This window comes from Protopterus annectens, chromosome 4.part0 (genome assembly GCF_019279795.1).
Source record: "Protopterus annectens isolate FY-2018-M chromosome 4.part0, PAN1.0, whole genome shotgun sequence".
NCBI classification, from domain to species: Eukaryota; Metazoa; Chordata; order Ceratodontiformes; family Protopteridae; genus Protopterus; species Protopterus annectens.
In genome coordinates, this window is record NC_056733.1 from 773877241 (window position 1) to 773892393 (window position 15153).

General features: G+C 44.3%; 1 protein-coding gene across 5 annotated transcripts in view; it reads right to left on the reverse strand.

The window, feature by feature from the left end:
* LOC122799579 (clathrin heavy chain 1-like) overlaps positions 1-15153 on the reverse strand; it is a 1937764-nt gene that overhangs the window by 1160674 nt on the left and 761937 nt on the right. The window lies entirely within an intron of this gene.

Genomic DNA, 15153 nt, shown 5'->3' on the forward strand with positions numbered 1-15153 from the left:
AAGAATGCCTCTAAGCAGGCGATACGAGACAGACAATAGCTGGAGTCTTGAGTCTGTCCATGCAAGACATGTGTTTAATGCCTAGGATCCTCTTTGAGGGTTACTTCTGTGGCCTACCCAGCTGTTGCAGGTGTCTAGTGAGGTACATGCAAAATGGGGCATTATACTCTATGACTGGTCTAATGAGGGAAGAGTAGAGAGACTATGATTTCTTTCTTCCTGGATGCAAAACCCTTGGAAATGAGATGTGCCACATAGAAGGACTTTCTGACCACAGTGGCAATGTGGTGGTCGAAGGAGAGGTTGCTGTCAGCCTGCATCCCCACATCTCTTATAATGCCTTCAGTGTTCGGTGGGCTCACATCGATGTGGTAATTAGTGGGAACTGAGTTTTTACCAAAGGGTATGATGACATTGTTTTGACATTAAGCTTAAGGCCATGGTTTTGACACCAGTCATCGGTCTCAGTGAGTCCTTTCTGTAGGATGTCTGCATCACTTTGGGATTTAATAATGGTTCCCAGCTTGCAGTCGGCTGCGAACTTGGTCAGCCAGAGTCCCTTTGTCTTGGCCTGGACTTCTGAAAAGTATATGCCAAAAGTACAATTGTGTACACTTACCATAAATTGAGTTGTTCTTGTGTATTCATTGTTGCAGTCATTACATTTGAGTAATCTGCTGGCAGGTTGCCCTCAGTCAGCCTGAATAACGAAGTCTTGGGTCCTGCGTCGGTTGCTGTCTCCTCTTCCATGACATCAGGTCGTCAGGGGTATAAAACATGCAGCCGACGCCATTTTAATCAGTTTTTCTTACCCCAGATGTCAGGTGCCCCCCAAATGAGGAGAAAAAAAAAAAAAAAATATATATATATATATATATATATATATATATATATACACACATATATATATATATATATATATATATACACACACACATACATATATATAAACAGTAAATATAACATAAAATTTACCTTCAACTAAAAGCAAATACATCACAAAGGCTTTTGAGTATAGTGAAGGAAAGAAAAGGTATAGAAAGGAGGCTGGCGGGTGGGTAATCCGGACTGCAACAGTGAATACACTCGAACATCTACATTTATGGTAAGTGTACATAACTGTACTATGTTCTTCGTGTTTCACTGTTGCAGTCATTACATTTGGGTAGAATCCCAAAGCTATGGATGGGAGGATGGAACTAAATGGCTTAAGGAGCAGTTATAAGGCCCTGCAGAACTGCAGTGGCAAAGCCTGCCCTGGATTTAGAGAAGAGAGGTAAATGGTAATGCTTTGTGAACGTATGAACAGAGCTCCAAGTAGCAGCTTCTAGAATGTCTTTGGTAAGGACCCCTTTGAGAAAAGCTGCTGAAGTAGAGGCAACCTTGGTGGAATGGGATCTAATCCCCTTGGGCACAGGTTTACCATGGTGCAAGTAGCAGAAACAAATGCAATGGCTTATCCATTTAGAAATAGTCTGCTTTGATATAGCCTTCCCCTCTGATCCTACAGCAAATGCTACCAGCAGTTGCTCAGATTTTAAGAGATTTTGTCCTGTTTAAGTAGAATCTTGGTTGTCTGTGCACATCCAATGAATCTGCTCCCCCTTGTTCTGCGGATTTGGGAAAAAAGTAGGCAGGTGAATGGTCTGGTTAAGCACCACACTGGATACCACCTTAGGCATAAAAGGATTGGTCCTGAGGGCCACCTGTCTGGGTAAAAAATAATGAAAGGCTCCACTGCCATGAAAGCCTGCAGTTCTGAAACCCTTCTAGCTGAAGTGACTGCCAACAGAAAAGCTGTCTTCGAGGAAAGAAATTTTACATCTGCAGTAGCTGCTGGTTCAAAAGGAGGCAGGGTGAGTTTTTCCAGCACAAAACGGAGGTCCCATGCAGGAGTTTGTGCTCTCTTGGGAAGCCTTAAATTTTTTGCCCCTCTGAGGTACTGTTTTAGCAGTGGATGAGAAAAGAGGGGAGGTCTCTGTTGTAATGAGCAGAGATGGCAGAGCCATGGATTTTTATTGAGGAAAAAGATAGGCCCCTGTCAAGCATCTCAGATAAGTATTGTAAAATTTGAGGAATACTGGGCTTTGCTGTGTCTATTCCTTGTGCTTGGTTCCAAGCACAGAATCTCTTCCATTTATCAGCATAATATTTTCTAGTACTAGGCCTTCTAGCTTCCAAAATGACATCCATCACAGGTTTACTGAGTGATGTGGTTTGAAAAATTAGTTGATTAGCCATGCTGCAAGATTGAGAGTTTGGAGCGGAGTGTGCAGAATTTGGTAGTTCTGTTGAGACAATAGATGAGGTGTTTGAGGCAAGTACCACAGAGGAAGGTGTGACATATTCCTTAGAAGCGGGTACCAGTGTTGGCGAGGCCAGTCCGGAGCAATAAGAAACATTTTTGGTTTTTCCTGTCTGACTTTTAGTAAGACCATGGAGAGTAGAGGCAGAGGGGGAAAGGCATAGACTGACAGGTTTTTTCAGCTGAAGGATAGAGCATCCACTTTCCATGCTTTTTTGTGATGAGTTCTTGTGCAGAATTTGTCCAACTGATAGTTTTGGGGAAAGGCAAATAGATCCAGGTCTGGGCTTCCCCATTTCTGTGTTAACATGCTGAAGATTTGTGGATCCAGTTTCCATTTGTGCGGGTCCATAAGATTTCTGCTTAAGTCGTCTGCCAGAGTATTTTGCTTTCCTGGCAGGAATTGAGCTTGAAGATGTATTTAAGTCAAGGCTGTGTTCCACAAGGCCACGGCTAGTCTGCAAAGGGGGTAGGAATGTGTACCCCCCTGCTTGTTTATGTACTGTGGTGCTGTCCGTCTTTATCAACAGTTGCCCTGGGTGAAGTAAGTCCTTGAAGGCTGTCAGAGCATTGTGAACAGCTAGCATTTCTTTCTGGTTGATATGTAGATGCATTTGGTTTGTCTCCATTTGCCTTGAATGCATCTCCCTGCCAGTTGGGCCCGCCAAGCACAGTCTGATGAGTCTGTAGTTAGGGTTTGGGTGGCAGGGGGTAGAGTGAATGATGGTCCCTTGTTTTGGTGACATGGCTCTGCCCACAAAAGAAACTCCTGTTATAGGCAGGGAATGAGAGGAATCATTGTTTCCAGGCTGTGAATGTGGACTAAGCTTTTTAGGTACCATTGAAGTTTCCTCATATGCAGTCTCACATACGGCATTAGTATAATGCAGGATGCCATGCACCCCAAAGCCTGTAGAATTTGTCTTACAGATAACTGGGTTTTTGTTGCCATTTGTTTGAAATATGTTGTCAATTGCATTTGTTTGCCTGGCGTGAGGTAAGCCATCTGGGCAGTTGTATTCAAGCTTGCACCCAGGAATGTAATTATTTGAGAGGGTACCAGTTGTCATTTCTTTTCGTTTATGGTGTACCTTAGACATGCTAGAAGCCTTTTTACAAAACGCCAGATGTTGAAGAGTGTCCTTGTCCTCTGCCTGAATGAGACAATCGTCCAGATAAGGATAAATTTGAATGTTTCTTTGTCTGCAGAATGCAATTACTGGTGCCAGGCACTTTGTAAAGACCCTGGGTGCAGTAGATAAGCCAAATGGCAGTGCAGAGAATTGGTAATGCAAAAAGCCTGCTTCGAAGTGGAGGTATCTTCTGCAAGATTCCCTTATTGGGATATGCAGGTATGCCTCTTAAGTCCAGAGTTACCAACCAGGCAATCTTGCCTAGCATATGCAGTAGCTGTTGTAAAGTCAGCATTTTGAATTTTGGAATGTCCAGGAACGTGTTCAGAATTGATAAGTCCAGTATTGGACGCCATGATTTGCCTTTTCTGGGTACTAGGAAAAGTCTTGAATAAAATCCGTGTCCTTTTTCCTTTTCTGGTACCGGTTGAATAGCCCCCACATGTATGAGGGACATGACTTGTTTCTGGGCCTCTGCCCACTGGTTTTGTGGTAGATCTGGCCATCTGTTTGGAACTGGCAAGGTATGGAAATGAAATCTGTACTCCTGGGATGCTATATTTAATACCCACTTGTCCTGGGTTATTAAATGCCAATTTTGAGCATGAAGTGCTAATTTTTCCCCCAAGGGGGCTGCCGAAAGACAACTGCTTGGAGATGGTAGAGGAAAGTCATTGAGACTGCTTACTGTAGGGTTGTGCTTTGTTACCTCCAGATTTGGAGGTGGAGGCACCCCATTGCTTTGACCCGTAAGATCCCTGTGATTGATACTTGGAGCCTTTTGAGTGCCTGGGTTTGCCCTGAGTGGCTCTGTTGGACAAAGGAAAGAACTAATTTTTAGCAGGCCAGTGCCTACTGAACCTGGGTGGCTGCACTTGCAAAAAATCTTTTAGAGTTTGCATAGATTTAGCTTTGTCTTCATTTTTTTTTTAAAACCTCTTCTGCCTTATTACCAAACAGACTATCATGCTGTAAAGAGACATCCAACAATTTAGCTTTAACATGATCAGGCAGATTTTGCTCCTTGAGCCAGGCATGCCTTCTTATCACAGATCCAGTTACAGTGGCCCTGCAAGAGGCCTCCAAGGAATCAAAACCACATTGCAAAGTATGCTTTCCAACCTGTTCTGCTAAATGCAATAAATCCTGTAACTCTATTTTCCACACAATCAGAAATCATCATTTTCTGTTTCAGTAAGCCCATAACATGCTGTTGATATTTAAGCATATGAAAATGGCAGTTTAAAGCCTTGATTGCCAAGGTTGCAGACGTACAAAATCTTCTTACCCCATCTATCCAGTGCCCTGGAACCTCTATCAGAAAGGGCAGGATTTTTGGCTGTAGCAGCCTTAACACCCTTGGGACCCTGAGAAATAGTCTCATGATCAGCAGCAGGATTTTTGAAAAGAAATGTGTGGGAGTCAGGAACCCTGTAATATCTGTCTGGCTTACTTGGAGCCGGAGGCAAGGAATAAAGAGCCATGCTTGATTCTGAGAACACATCATCAACAATGTCTAATACAGGAGGGTATTGCCAAAGGCCTATGCTGAGGAAGAAGAAGAAAATCCCAAAGTCTCTTTTTTGATTCAGAGAAGTCCTGACTCTCCCAGTGAAAATGTTCCCTTAAAGTATGCAAAGTCTCTCCAAAAGAGTAATACTCAGGAGATGCAGATGGGATGGATTCCTCTGCATCAGAATCCTCATAAGGTGGAATAGAAAATTCCTGACCAAAAGAGGAATCAGAAGAAATGGAAACCTGATCTGAAGATTAATAATCAGTGCCTTGCCTAGGCCTCTTAGCAGGGGGGGAGATTCCTGATCAAGGTAATTAAATCCTCAGCCATTTTGATCATTTGATTTTTAGGCATAGGGGCACGTGGCTCATGCGTCAGTTTTTTTAGACATAGAAGTCATTTTTTTACCTTGTTTTTGTTGATGGGGTCGGTTTAATATAAAAATGTTGAGGCGTGAAAACACCCTCAGAAGCCGGTGCCTGCTCAGCGGCTCCGGACCCATCCAAGGGAGAGACATCTACGGGTTCAATACTTTGCGAATCTCGTGGCATACTGGACTCCGAATGGGTCTCGGTAGAGGCCTGCGACTCAAAAGTAGCGGGTATCAGGGGCTGCAAAAGCACCTCAATGACTACCGGTGAACCAGCGACTGGTTTAGGAGAAGCTTCATCTGTTTTGAACCTCGACGGTCTGTCTTTTTTCCTTGCAGTTTTTGTGAACTCCGGCAGTCAGATTGCTAACCGCCGACATTTCAGGGTAGTTAAATCTTGAGACAAAATATTTAGAAGCAAAAATATACAGACGCCTAATAGTACGTTGGTTAAATTTAGCACAAAACCAACAGCAAGGCGCGTTGTGATCAGGACCTAGGCAAAGAATACAGTACAAATGAAAATCCTTATGAGGTATTTGCTTGCCACAAGTAATGCAATTATTAACTTTTACTGACAGTGGGAAGGAGCAAGAAAAAGTTTCCCCAACAGGGTACTTAGCTTTAGTTTGAAGACTTCGGTTCTGAAACTCGAAAATGAAAATTTCAGGAGTTGGCCGACCGGCACTTGCGAACTGCTTCTGCTTTGGGCACCGCGTGGCAAGAAAGACGGATTAAAATGGCGTCGGCTGCATGTTTTATATCCCTGATGACCTAACGTCATGGAAGAGGAGACGGCAACCGACGCAGGACCCAAGACTTTGTTATTCAGGCCGACTGAGGGCAACCTGCCAGCAGATTACCCAAATGTAATGACTGCAACAGTGAAACACGAAGAACATCAGGAGAGGACCCAGGACTGATCCCTGTCCGACTCCACTCATGACTGGTCGGCGGTCTGACTTGAAGTCTACTACTTTCACACTGTGTTCTGTGAGCCAATTTGCAACCCACCTAGTGATATAGGGGTTGATGCCTAGTTTGGGGAGTTTATCAATAATTTCTGAGTGAGGAATTGTATCAAAGGCCTTGGCCAGATCGAGGTAGGATGTATGCACTGCCTTACCTTCGTCCATAGCATTGGTGACGGACTCATAGATGTCAACCAGGTTGAGCAGGCATTATCTCCCTTTCACAAAGCCAAATTGCATGGGGTCTAGAGTTTGGAGATTTCCTATATCTTTGTTAATCCGGTCCATGATGATGTGCTCCACAGCTTTACATATCAGACTAGTCAGGCTAATGGGGCAATAACTGCCAGGGTCTGCTTTTGCTCCCTCTTTATGGAAAGAGATGACCATAGCAGTTCGCCATTCAGTAGGGACAAAGGGGAGGTTGTGACTGAACAGAGCACACAGATGTGGTGCCAGTTCACTTTGTAGTTCATGTGGAACACAGCCAGGGATATTATTCGGTCCCATGGAAGCTGTATTCTTGGTCTTGGACAATGCAGTGTTAACCTGTGCTGCAGTAATGCTGGATGCCTGGCATTCTTCCAGTACTGGGATTGGTGCTTGGGGGGGGGGTAAAGTTGGCATTGAACCTGTCGGCCAGTATGCTGGCAATATCTGTTGGCTCAGTATAGGCGGTACCATTGTGCAATAACTCAGAGCAAATGTGGGTACTGCCATGGAGGCTCTTGATACAACTATAGAAGGCTTTGTGATTGTTTTTAGTGTCTGCCACAATTCTGCCCTCATAGCTGGCTTTAGAGGATTTAATGAGGGATCTCAACTTTTTGTTGAAGCTAATAAGGGAGTTTTTGCCAGTCTTGGGACTTCACCTTTTTCTGCAACAGTTTCTTCCTTCTATTGTATAGTTTATTAATGGCAGGGGACCACCAGCTTGGCTTCTTGCATGGGTGCAGCAAAGTTAGCCACCTCTAGTACAGGTTCATACAGTGCACTGGCGTATGATTCGGCAGTCATGCAGCTATTTTCCATTGGCATGGGTGCAGCAAAGTTAGCCACCTCTGTTTTTAGGAGCCCAAAGTCAGCTTTGGAGAAGTTTTTCAAGGTGGTTACCAGTTCAAGGATGTTGCTCCCTCTAGTGAGGGGTCAGAATGAGCTGGTCCAGGGCATTGAAAATGATGAATTCTAGGAAGCGTTGGGCCAGTGTACTGGTGCTTGAGTAGTTCTCCCAGTTGATGGAGGGGTAGTTGAAGTCTCCTAGTACGAGTGTTTTGGGTTGGACCTTGATAGATTCCAGGGTGCTTAGGAATGTGGAGTGAGAGTCTAGGAACATGGCTGGGGACCTATAGCAGGCTATGACCTGGATCACCATCTTACCCAATGTTAGTTGTACCTGAAGTATCTCACATGCGTCATATGCTGGGCTACTAGTCTGGAGGTGTGCATATCCTTTATGGGTATGGAGACACCACCACCTTTGGAGCTACAGTCCATGTTTCGGGGCCGAAATGTGTGGAATGAGTTACAGCCTGGTAGCACAGGGGTGCTCCATTAAATCACAAGTGTCGATGCTGTCCATTTTGAGGAGTACTTCGACCGAGTACATCTTGAGATTTAAACTTCTAGCGCTGAGCGGCATGACGCTCATACTGCATTTATTTACAGCTGTTATGGTGGTAATTTGGTCTTTGGAACACCGCCTAAAAAAGGCACTACAGGGGTGGCAAGAGCCTTAGCCAGTATCCAGAAACACAGGGGTGACAGGTGCAAGTTCTCTGGCAAAGCATCGAGGTCCGTCAATCATGTCGTCCCAAGCAGACAGATACTGGATCCCCTTAAAATGACACCAGAAACTTAGCCAATTGCTGAAGTCAATCATTTTTTGTTTGTACTGCTGCATCATTCTGGGTGACTGTAGGTTACTAATCGGGGCTAAGGTCATACCTGCCTGGGCCACATAATCCGAAAGCTCCACCATGTCTCTTTTCATGTAGTCCAGGGAGGTGCATCTCAGTTCATTCACACCCACATGGACAATGACAGAATCATACTTGTTGTGGAGTGACCCGAGTGCGTGTGTTAAGTATCGGATTCTGCCACCTGATAGACAGCTGACTGTTTGCCATCTCCTTATTCAACCTAGTGAGTGGGACATCTGTGTGCCTCTCTATTGTGTCACCAATGATTAGTGCATTGGGCAAGGTGTTTAACCTTAGGGGCTTAGGTTGAGGGGCACACTGTGGAGGTGAGCAGTGTCTCCTGTGGTTTGTGCTGTGTTGTGGTGGTAGAGTGAGTTTCTGTCTTGGATGTCTTTGCTGGTGGGGTAAATTTCTATTGAGAGCCTCCGCGAAGGTGGGTGTGTGGCTTGTTTGTTTTTTTTTTTTGTTTGTTTTTTTTTTTTTTGAGAGAGAGATGTGATGCAGGTGTTCTGGAGGGCTGTGTGTTCCATGTGGTGTGATGCAGGTGTTCTGGAGGGCTGTGTGTTCCATGTGGTGTGGTGTAGGTGTTGAGCTTCTCCTCTTGACCGGCTAGTCTGCTCTTGGCTGGAGAGTGCGTAGCTTCCAATTTGGTGATACAAGTGCATCTCTCAAGTCTGAGTGTTGGGAGGTAAGACGAGAGGGTTGTCTGTGTGCATGAAGCAATTGCTACACTGCCTCAGAATGCCCAAGTGCATCAGGTTAATAGGAGAAAGCACAGAGAACTGCCCTTTAATCATGCCAGGAGGGGTGGTCATAAATACTAAGTACTGGAGCTATTTCTGTGAAGAACTGGTGCTGATGGCACTTAGGTGTGCTACAATAATTGCTACAAAAAACTTGTTGAAGTGCAAAGCGCTTAATCTATCTGAAGGGCAAGAGAGAAAGAACTAGCAAGATTCAAGGGAAAAACTGAAAAGCAGACTTTCTGGCACCAGTAACAATTTACCTCAGCTCGCCACCGCTAGGTGGAGTTTAAACAAGTGTAAACCTGCACAAATGTGAGCTTTTAAACCAGAAAGCTGAACGGGATGGAAAAACTGCCCAAACGGACACAATAAACTACAATTTCTGGGCCAGAAACCACTCCCTCTTGTGGTAGATAGGTTACCCTAGAGCTTACCACTCCCACAGATAAGCTAGAAGGGCTTCCCTCCAACACAGAAAGGCTTTGGGGGGGGGGGGGCTCAGAAGCTTACCAACAAGTCTTGGATACAGCAAATCTGTATCTGAACTAGACCAGTTACAGGGAAGGCAGGAAACAAGCTTTGAACTTTTGCAGCTAATATAGCAGTAAAACCAATTCAAATGCAGTGCAAGCTAGCACACGTGTGTAGCAATATTAAAGAAAATACTGTGTAAATAAATGCAATTAAATAAAAAATGTCTAAGAACAAGTTTAGAAAGTTGTAAATAAAAAAAAAACAAAATGGAGGCACTTAAGAGGAGGCATCTCTTTCCCCTTCATAGGTTCATAGGTGTGTACTAGGCTAATGGCCCTGGAGACTTTACAAGCCTAGCCCATAGGATTACCCTGGCATCATGCCACCAGACTTTAGTTCCTAGTGCCTCTGTTGAGTAGAGCCACCACAGTGATCCCTGGGCTGAATTTTCTATTTCCCATCTACTCAAGATTTCTCTTGAAGAGGGCCAGTGAGATGCTCTTCTTGACATGTATGTGAAGTTTATTCCATAGCATGGGCAGTCTCTGGGTTATGAACCTGTCCCTCCAGCATGGTCTGTTGATTGTGGTAATGAGGTGGAAGTCTCTGGAGCGTGTGGTGCAGGGGGATTAGGATGTCTTTAGATGTACCATTTCTAACAGAGCTGGGTCAGATACAGCTTTGTAAGTCAAGCAGAGATCGCCTCCAAGTAGGCGATATGAGACAAAGAATAGTTGGATTTCTTTTACTCTATCCATAAAGGACAAGTGTTTAAGGCCTAGGGATCCTCTCTGTGAGGTACTTTTGTGGCCTCTCCAGTTGTTGCAGGTGTCTAGTGAGATACATGCCAAATAGGGGATTGTACTCTATGACTGGCCTAATGAGGGAAGAGTAGACAGACAATGAACTCCTCCTTCCTGGATGCAAAACCCTTAGTAATGAGATGTGGCACATAGGACTTTCTGACTACAGTGGCAATGTGGTGGTCAAAAGAGAGTTTGCTGTAAACCTGTGTTCGCAGACCTCTAATAATGCCTTCTGTGTTCAGTGGACTACCATCAATGTGTTAATTCAAGGGAACTTCGTTTTGGCTGGATTTCAGAGAAGTAGATACCAAACAGGAGAAGACCCAGGACCAAACCCTGTGGGACTCAACTCATGACTGGTAAGCAGTCTGACTTGAAGTCGGCTACTTTCACACTTGGATATCATTCCCCACTCAGGAATCCTAGAAAAACTCACTAAGCTAGGTGTCAACCCCTACATCACTAGGTGCGTTGCAAACTGGCTCACAAATAGAACCCACAGTGGCCAGATCAAGGCAGGCTGTATGAACCACCTTACCTTCAGCCACAGCTCTGGTTACTGACTCAAAGTAGTCGACCAAGTTGAGCAGGCATGATCTACCCTTCACAAAACCAAACTTTTGTAGGATCCAGAGTTTGGAGATTCCCTATATCCTTGTTTATCAGGTACATGATGATGCGTTCCATAGCTTTGCATATTAGACTCGTCAGGCTAATTGGGCAATAATTCCCTTGGTCTGAGGTCACCCCTCCTTTGTGGAGAGGGACGATTGTAGCAGGGTGCCATTCGGTAGGGACAAAGCCTATGGTGAGGCTGATATTGATCTGGGACACTCCTCCCAGTCTAGTGTTCATTGTACCTATTTAAAGAGAGAACATTTGAGAAGGCCAATCCACTTAGGTTCTTAACCTTGAATTAGCTTCTGCTCCTCCTCCCTCCTCTTGCACTTTACTAACAAAAAAAATATCCTTGTGTTCTTAGTGCTAAGTGTGCTTTTCAGCCGATGAGTATATTTTTTGGCACTTAACTGTTCTTAGTTGAATAAAACAATTGAATTTAGTTCAGAATACATTTTAAATAAATTGCAATTATTTAAACGTATTTGCTTTATTTTTAGTGTGGTTTTAGCTGCTTTCTGAAAAAGAAAATCTAAGCTTGTTTACTGCCTTTCCTGTAACTAGTCTAGTCCAGATACAGATTTGCTGTATCCAGGACTGTTGGGTAAGCTTCTGAGCCTCCCAAGCCCTTCTGTGTTGTAGGGAAGCCTTCTAGCTCATCAGTGAATGGTTAGCACTAGGTAGCCTATCTACAATAAGAGGAGAGGTTTCTGTCCCAGAAATTATAGTTATTGGCCGTTTGGACAGTTTTTCCATCTCTTTCAACTTTCTAGTTTAAAAGCTCGCGTTTGCGCTTGTTCCCTGCATTTCCTGTAACTAATCTAGTCCAGGTACAGATTTGCTCTATCCAGTACTGTTTGTAAGCTTCTGAGCACCCCAAGCCTTTCTATGTTGGAGGGAAGCCTTCTAGCTTATCAATGGGAGTGGTAAGCACTAGTTAGTCTTTCTACCACAGGAGGAGTGGTTTCTGGCCCAGAAATAGTAGATTATTGGCCATTTGCGCAGTTTTTCTCCATCTCTTTCAACTTTCTGGATTAAAAGCCCACATCAACGCTGGTTTCCCACCTTTCCTGTAATCTAGTCCATATACAGATTTGCTGTATCCAGGACTGTTTGTAAGCTTCTGAGCAGTGCCAAAGTCTGCTCTTCAAATTTTCCCTTAGATCTGCTAGTTCTCTCCTCTCCTGCACCTTTTACTAGCTTACTAGTTTAGCACTTTACCAGACTTCTTGCAGCAATTATTGCAGCACAAAAAAGTGCTACCAGCACTAAATGTTCTACAAGCAAACAGCTCCAGTACTTATTAATACCCACCCCTCCAGGCATGTCTAAAGGTCAGTTCCCTGTGCTTTCTCCTATTAACCTGGTGAACTTGGGGATCCTATGGCAATGTAGCAACTGCCTCATGTACATTGACAACCCTCTCTTCTTACCTCCCAACACTCAGACTTGTGAGAAATGCACTTCTACATCCAAAATGGAAGCCACACACTCTCCAGCCAAGACTAGAATAGCTGGGTCAAGAGAAGGTCAACACTTGTATCACACCACATGGAACACACAGCCCTCCAGAACACACATCAGCACTGCCTTCACATAAAAGCACAAACCACACACCTACCTTCGTGGAGGCTCTCAATAAAAATATACACAAACAGCAGAGACCACCAAGGCAGAAATGCACCGAACCATCACAACACATTAATGACAAGACACATAACTCTCCTAAAGAGTGTGCCACTCAACCAAAGCTCCTAAGGCAAAACAGTATGCCCAACGCACTAGTCATAGGTGACTTGATAGTGAGGCACACTGATGCCCCACTCACTAGGTTGAATAAGGAGAAAGTAACAGTCAGCTACCTGTCCGGTGCCAGGATCCGCCACAAAACGCACGCACTCAAGTCCCTCAACAGGTACAAATATGACTCTGTCATTGTACATGTGGGTGTGAATGACCCGAGACGTACCTCCCTGAACTACATGAAAAGAGATATGGAGGAGCTCTTGGATTACGTAGCCCAAGCGGGTATGACCCAAGCCCTGAGCAGCATCCTACCATCACAGAGAATGATACCACAGTATAAGCAGAAAATGATTGATTTCAACAAATGGCTAAGTTTCTGGTGTCATTCTACGGGGATCCAGCATATGTCTGCCTGCGATGACATGACTGACAGACCTCGATGCTTTGCCAGCGATGGCCTGCATCTGTCACCCCTGGGCTTCCAGATACTAGCCAAGGCTCTTGCCACCCCCATAGTGCTTTTTTTAGGCAGTGTTCTAAAGACCAAATTACCACCATAGCAGCTACAAACAAATGCAATAGAGAGTCATGCTGCTCAATGCTAGAAGTCAATCTCAAAATGTATTTGCTCGAAGCACTCCTTAAAATGGAGAACAACATTTGTGCTTTAACAGGGACCTGGTTCAAGGTAGCAGAAAGCACCCTTGCACTACCAGGCTATAACTCATTCCACATCTTTCGGCCACAGAACCTGGACCGAAGCTCCAAAGGCTGTAGTGTTTCCATATTCATAAAGGATGTGCACACCTCCAGACTAGTAGCCCAACATAACACATCTGAGATACCCTTTGTTAGCTGCAACTGAAGTAAGACAGTGATTCAGGTCATAGACCGCTGTAAGTCCTCAACCATGTCCCAAGACTCACTCCACGATCCTAAACACTTTGGTGAATATTAGGGTCCAACCTAACACCCCCATACTGGGCAACTTCAACTACCCCTCCATTAACTGTGAAAACTACTCATGTACCAATACACTTGCCCAATGCTTTCTGGAATTCATTAATTCCAATGCTCTGGACCAGCTCGTTCTTACCTCCAACTAGAGGTAGCAAACATCCTTGACCTGGTTATTACTAACATGGGCGACCGTTGCTCTACACCAATAGTCAACTCCTCCCTGGTTAGATTCGACCACAAACTAATCACCTTGGAAATCCACATCTCTCCCACCCGCCACAAAGGTAACCACCATGAAAAACATCTCCAAAGCTAACTTTGGGCTCCTAAAAACAGAGGTGGCTAACTTCACGGCAACCACGCACATTTAGAATAGTTGCATGACCGCCAAATCATACACCAATGCACTGTACAAACACGTACACAAATGCAAGGATCTCGCCATACCCAATAGAACCAAGACGTTCTCCTCAAAAAAAAAAAAAAAAAAAAAGCCAATCTGGTGGTCCCCTCCCATAAACAAACTGTACAATGGAAGGAGGAAACGGATGTGGAATAAAGTGAAGTCCCAAGACTGGAACAACTCCCTTATCAGCCACAACAAAAGGTCGAGATCCCTCATCAAATACTCTAAAGCTAGGTATAAAACAAAATTGCAGCAGATAAAGACAACCACAAGGCCTTCTAAAGTTATGTAAAGAATCTCCACGGCAATACCCAGATTTGCTCTGAGCTACTGCACAATGGTACCTCCTATACCGAGCCAACAGATATTGCCAATGTACTGGCTGAAAGATTCAGTGTTAACTTTACCTCCCCAAGGACCATTCACAACACCAGTAGATTGCCAGACACCCAGTATTACTGCTGCACAGGTTAAAAGCACTATCCAAGGCCAAGAATACAGCTTCTATGGGACCTGACAATATCCCTGGCTGTGTTTTATATGAACTACAGGGTGAACTGGCACCTCACCTGTGTGCTCTTGCAGTCTGCAGCACACCAAAACTGGATCCACTGAGTTTAAACAAGCGCAAACCCATGCAAACATGGGCTTTTAAACCAGAAAGTTGAAAGGGATGGAAAAACTGCCCAGTCAAACTACAATTTCTGGGCTATAAACCACTCTTGTGGTAGATGAGCTACTTAGTGCTTACCACTCCCACTGATAAGCTAGAAGGGCTTCCCTCCAACACAGAAAGGCTTGGGGGGGGGGGCTCATAAGCTTACAAACCTTCCCGAATACAGCAAATCTGTATCTGGACTAGACTAGTTACCGGAAAGGTGGAAAACAATTTTTTTTTTCAACAGAAAAGCAGCTAAAATAGCAGTAAAAACAATCCAATTGCAGTGCAAGCTAGCACATTTGAGTGTGCAGCAGTATTAAAGCAAACACAGTTTAAATAAATCCAATATCCATACAACAGTTTGTTTTTTGCTTCTCTACTATACATTTGGTACCATACAAAGTAGGCCAATGAACGCATAACACTTTGTTAAAAAATACAATCACCACACTGAACATGCAGTTGACTCATCAAAACATTTATGCAAACGAATACATTCTTACCCTATTAGGTGATCTATGA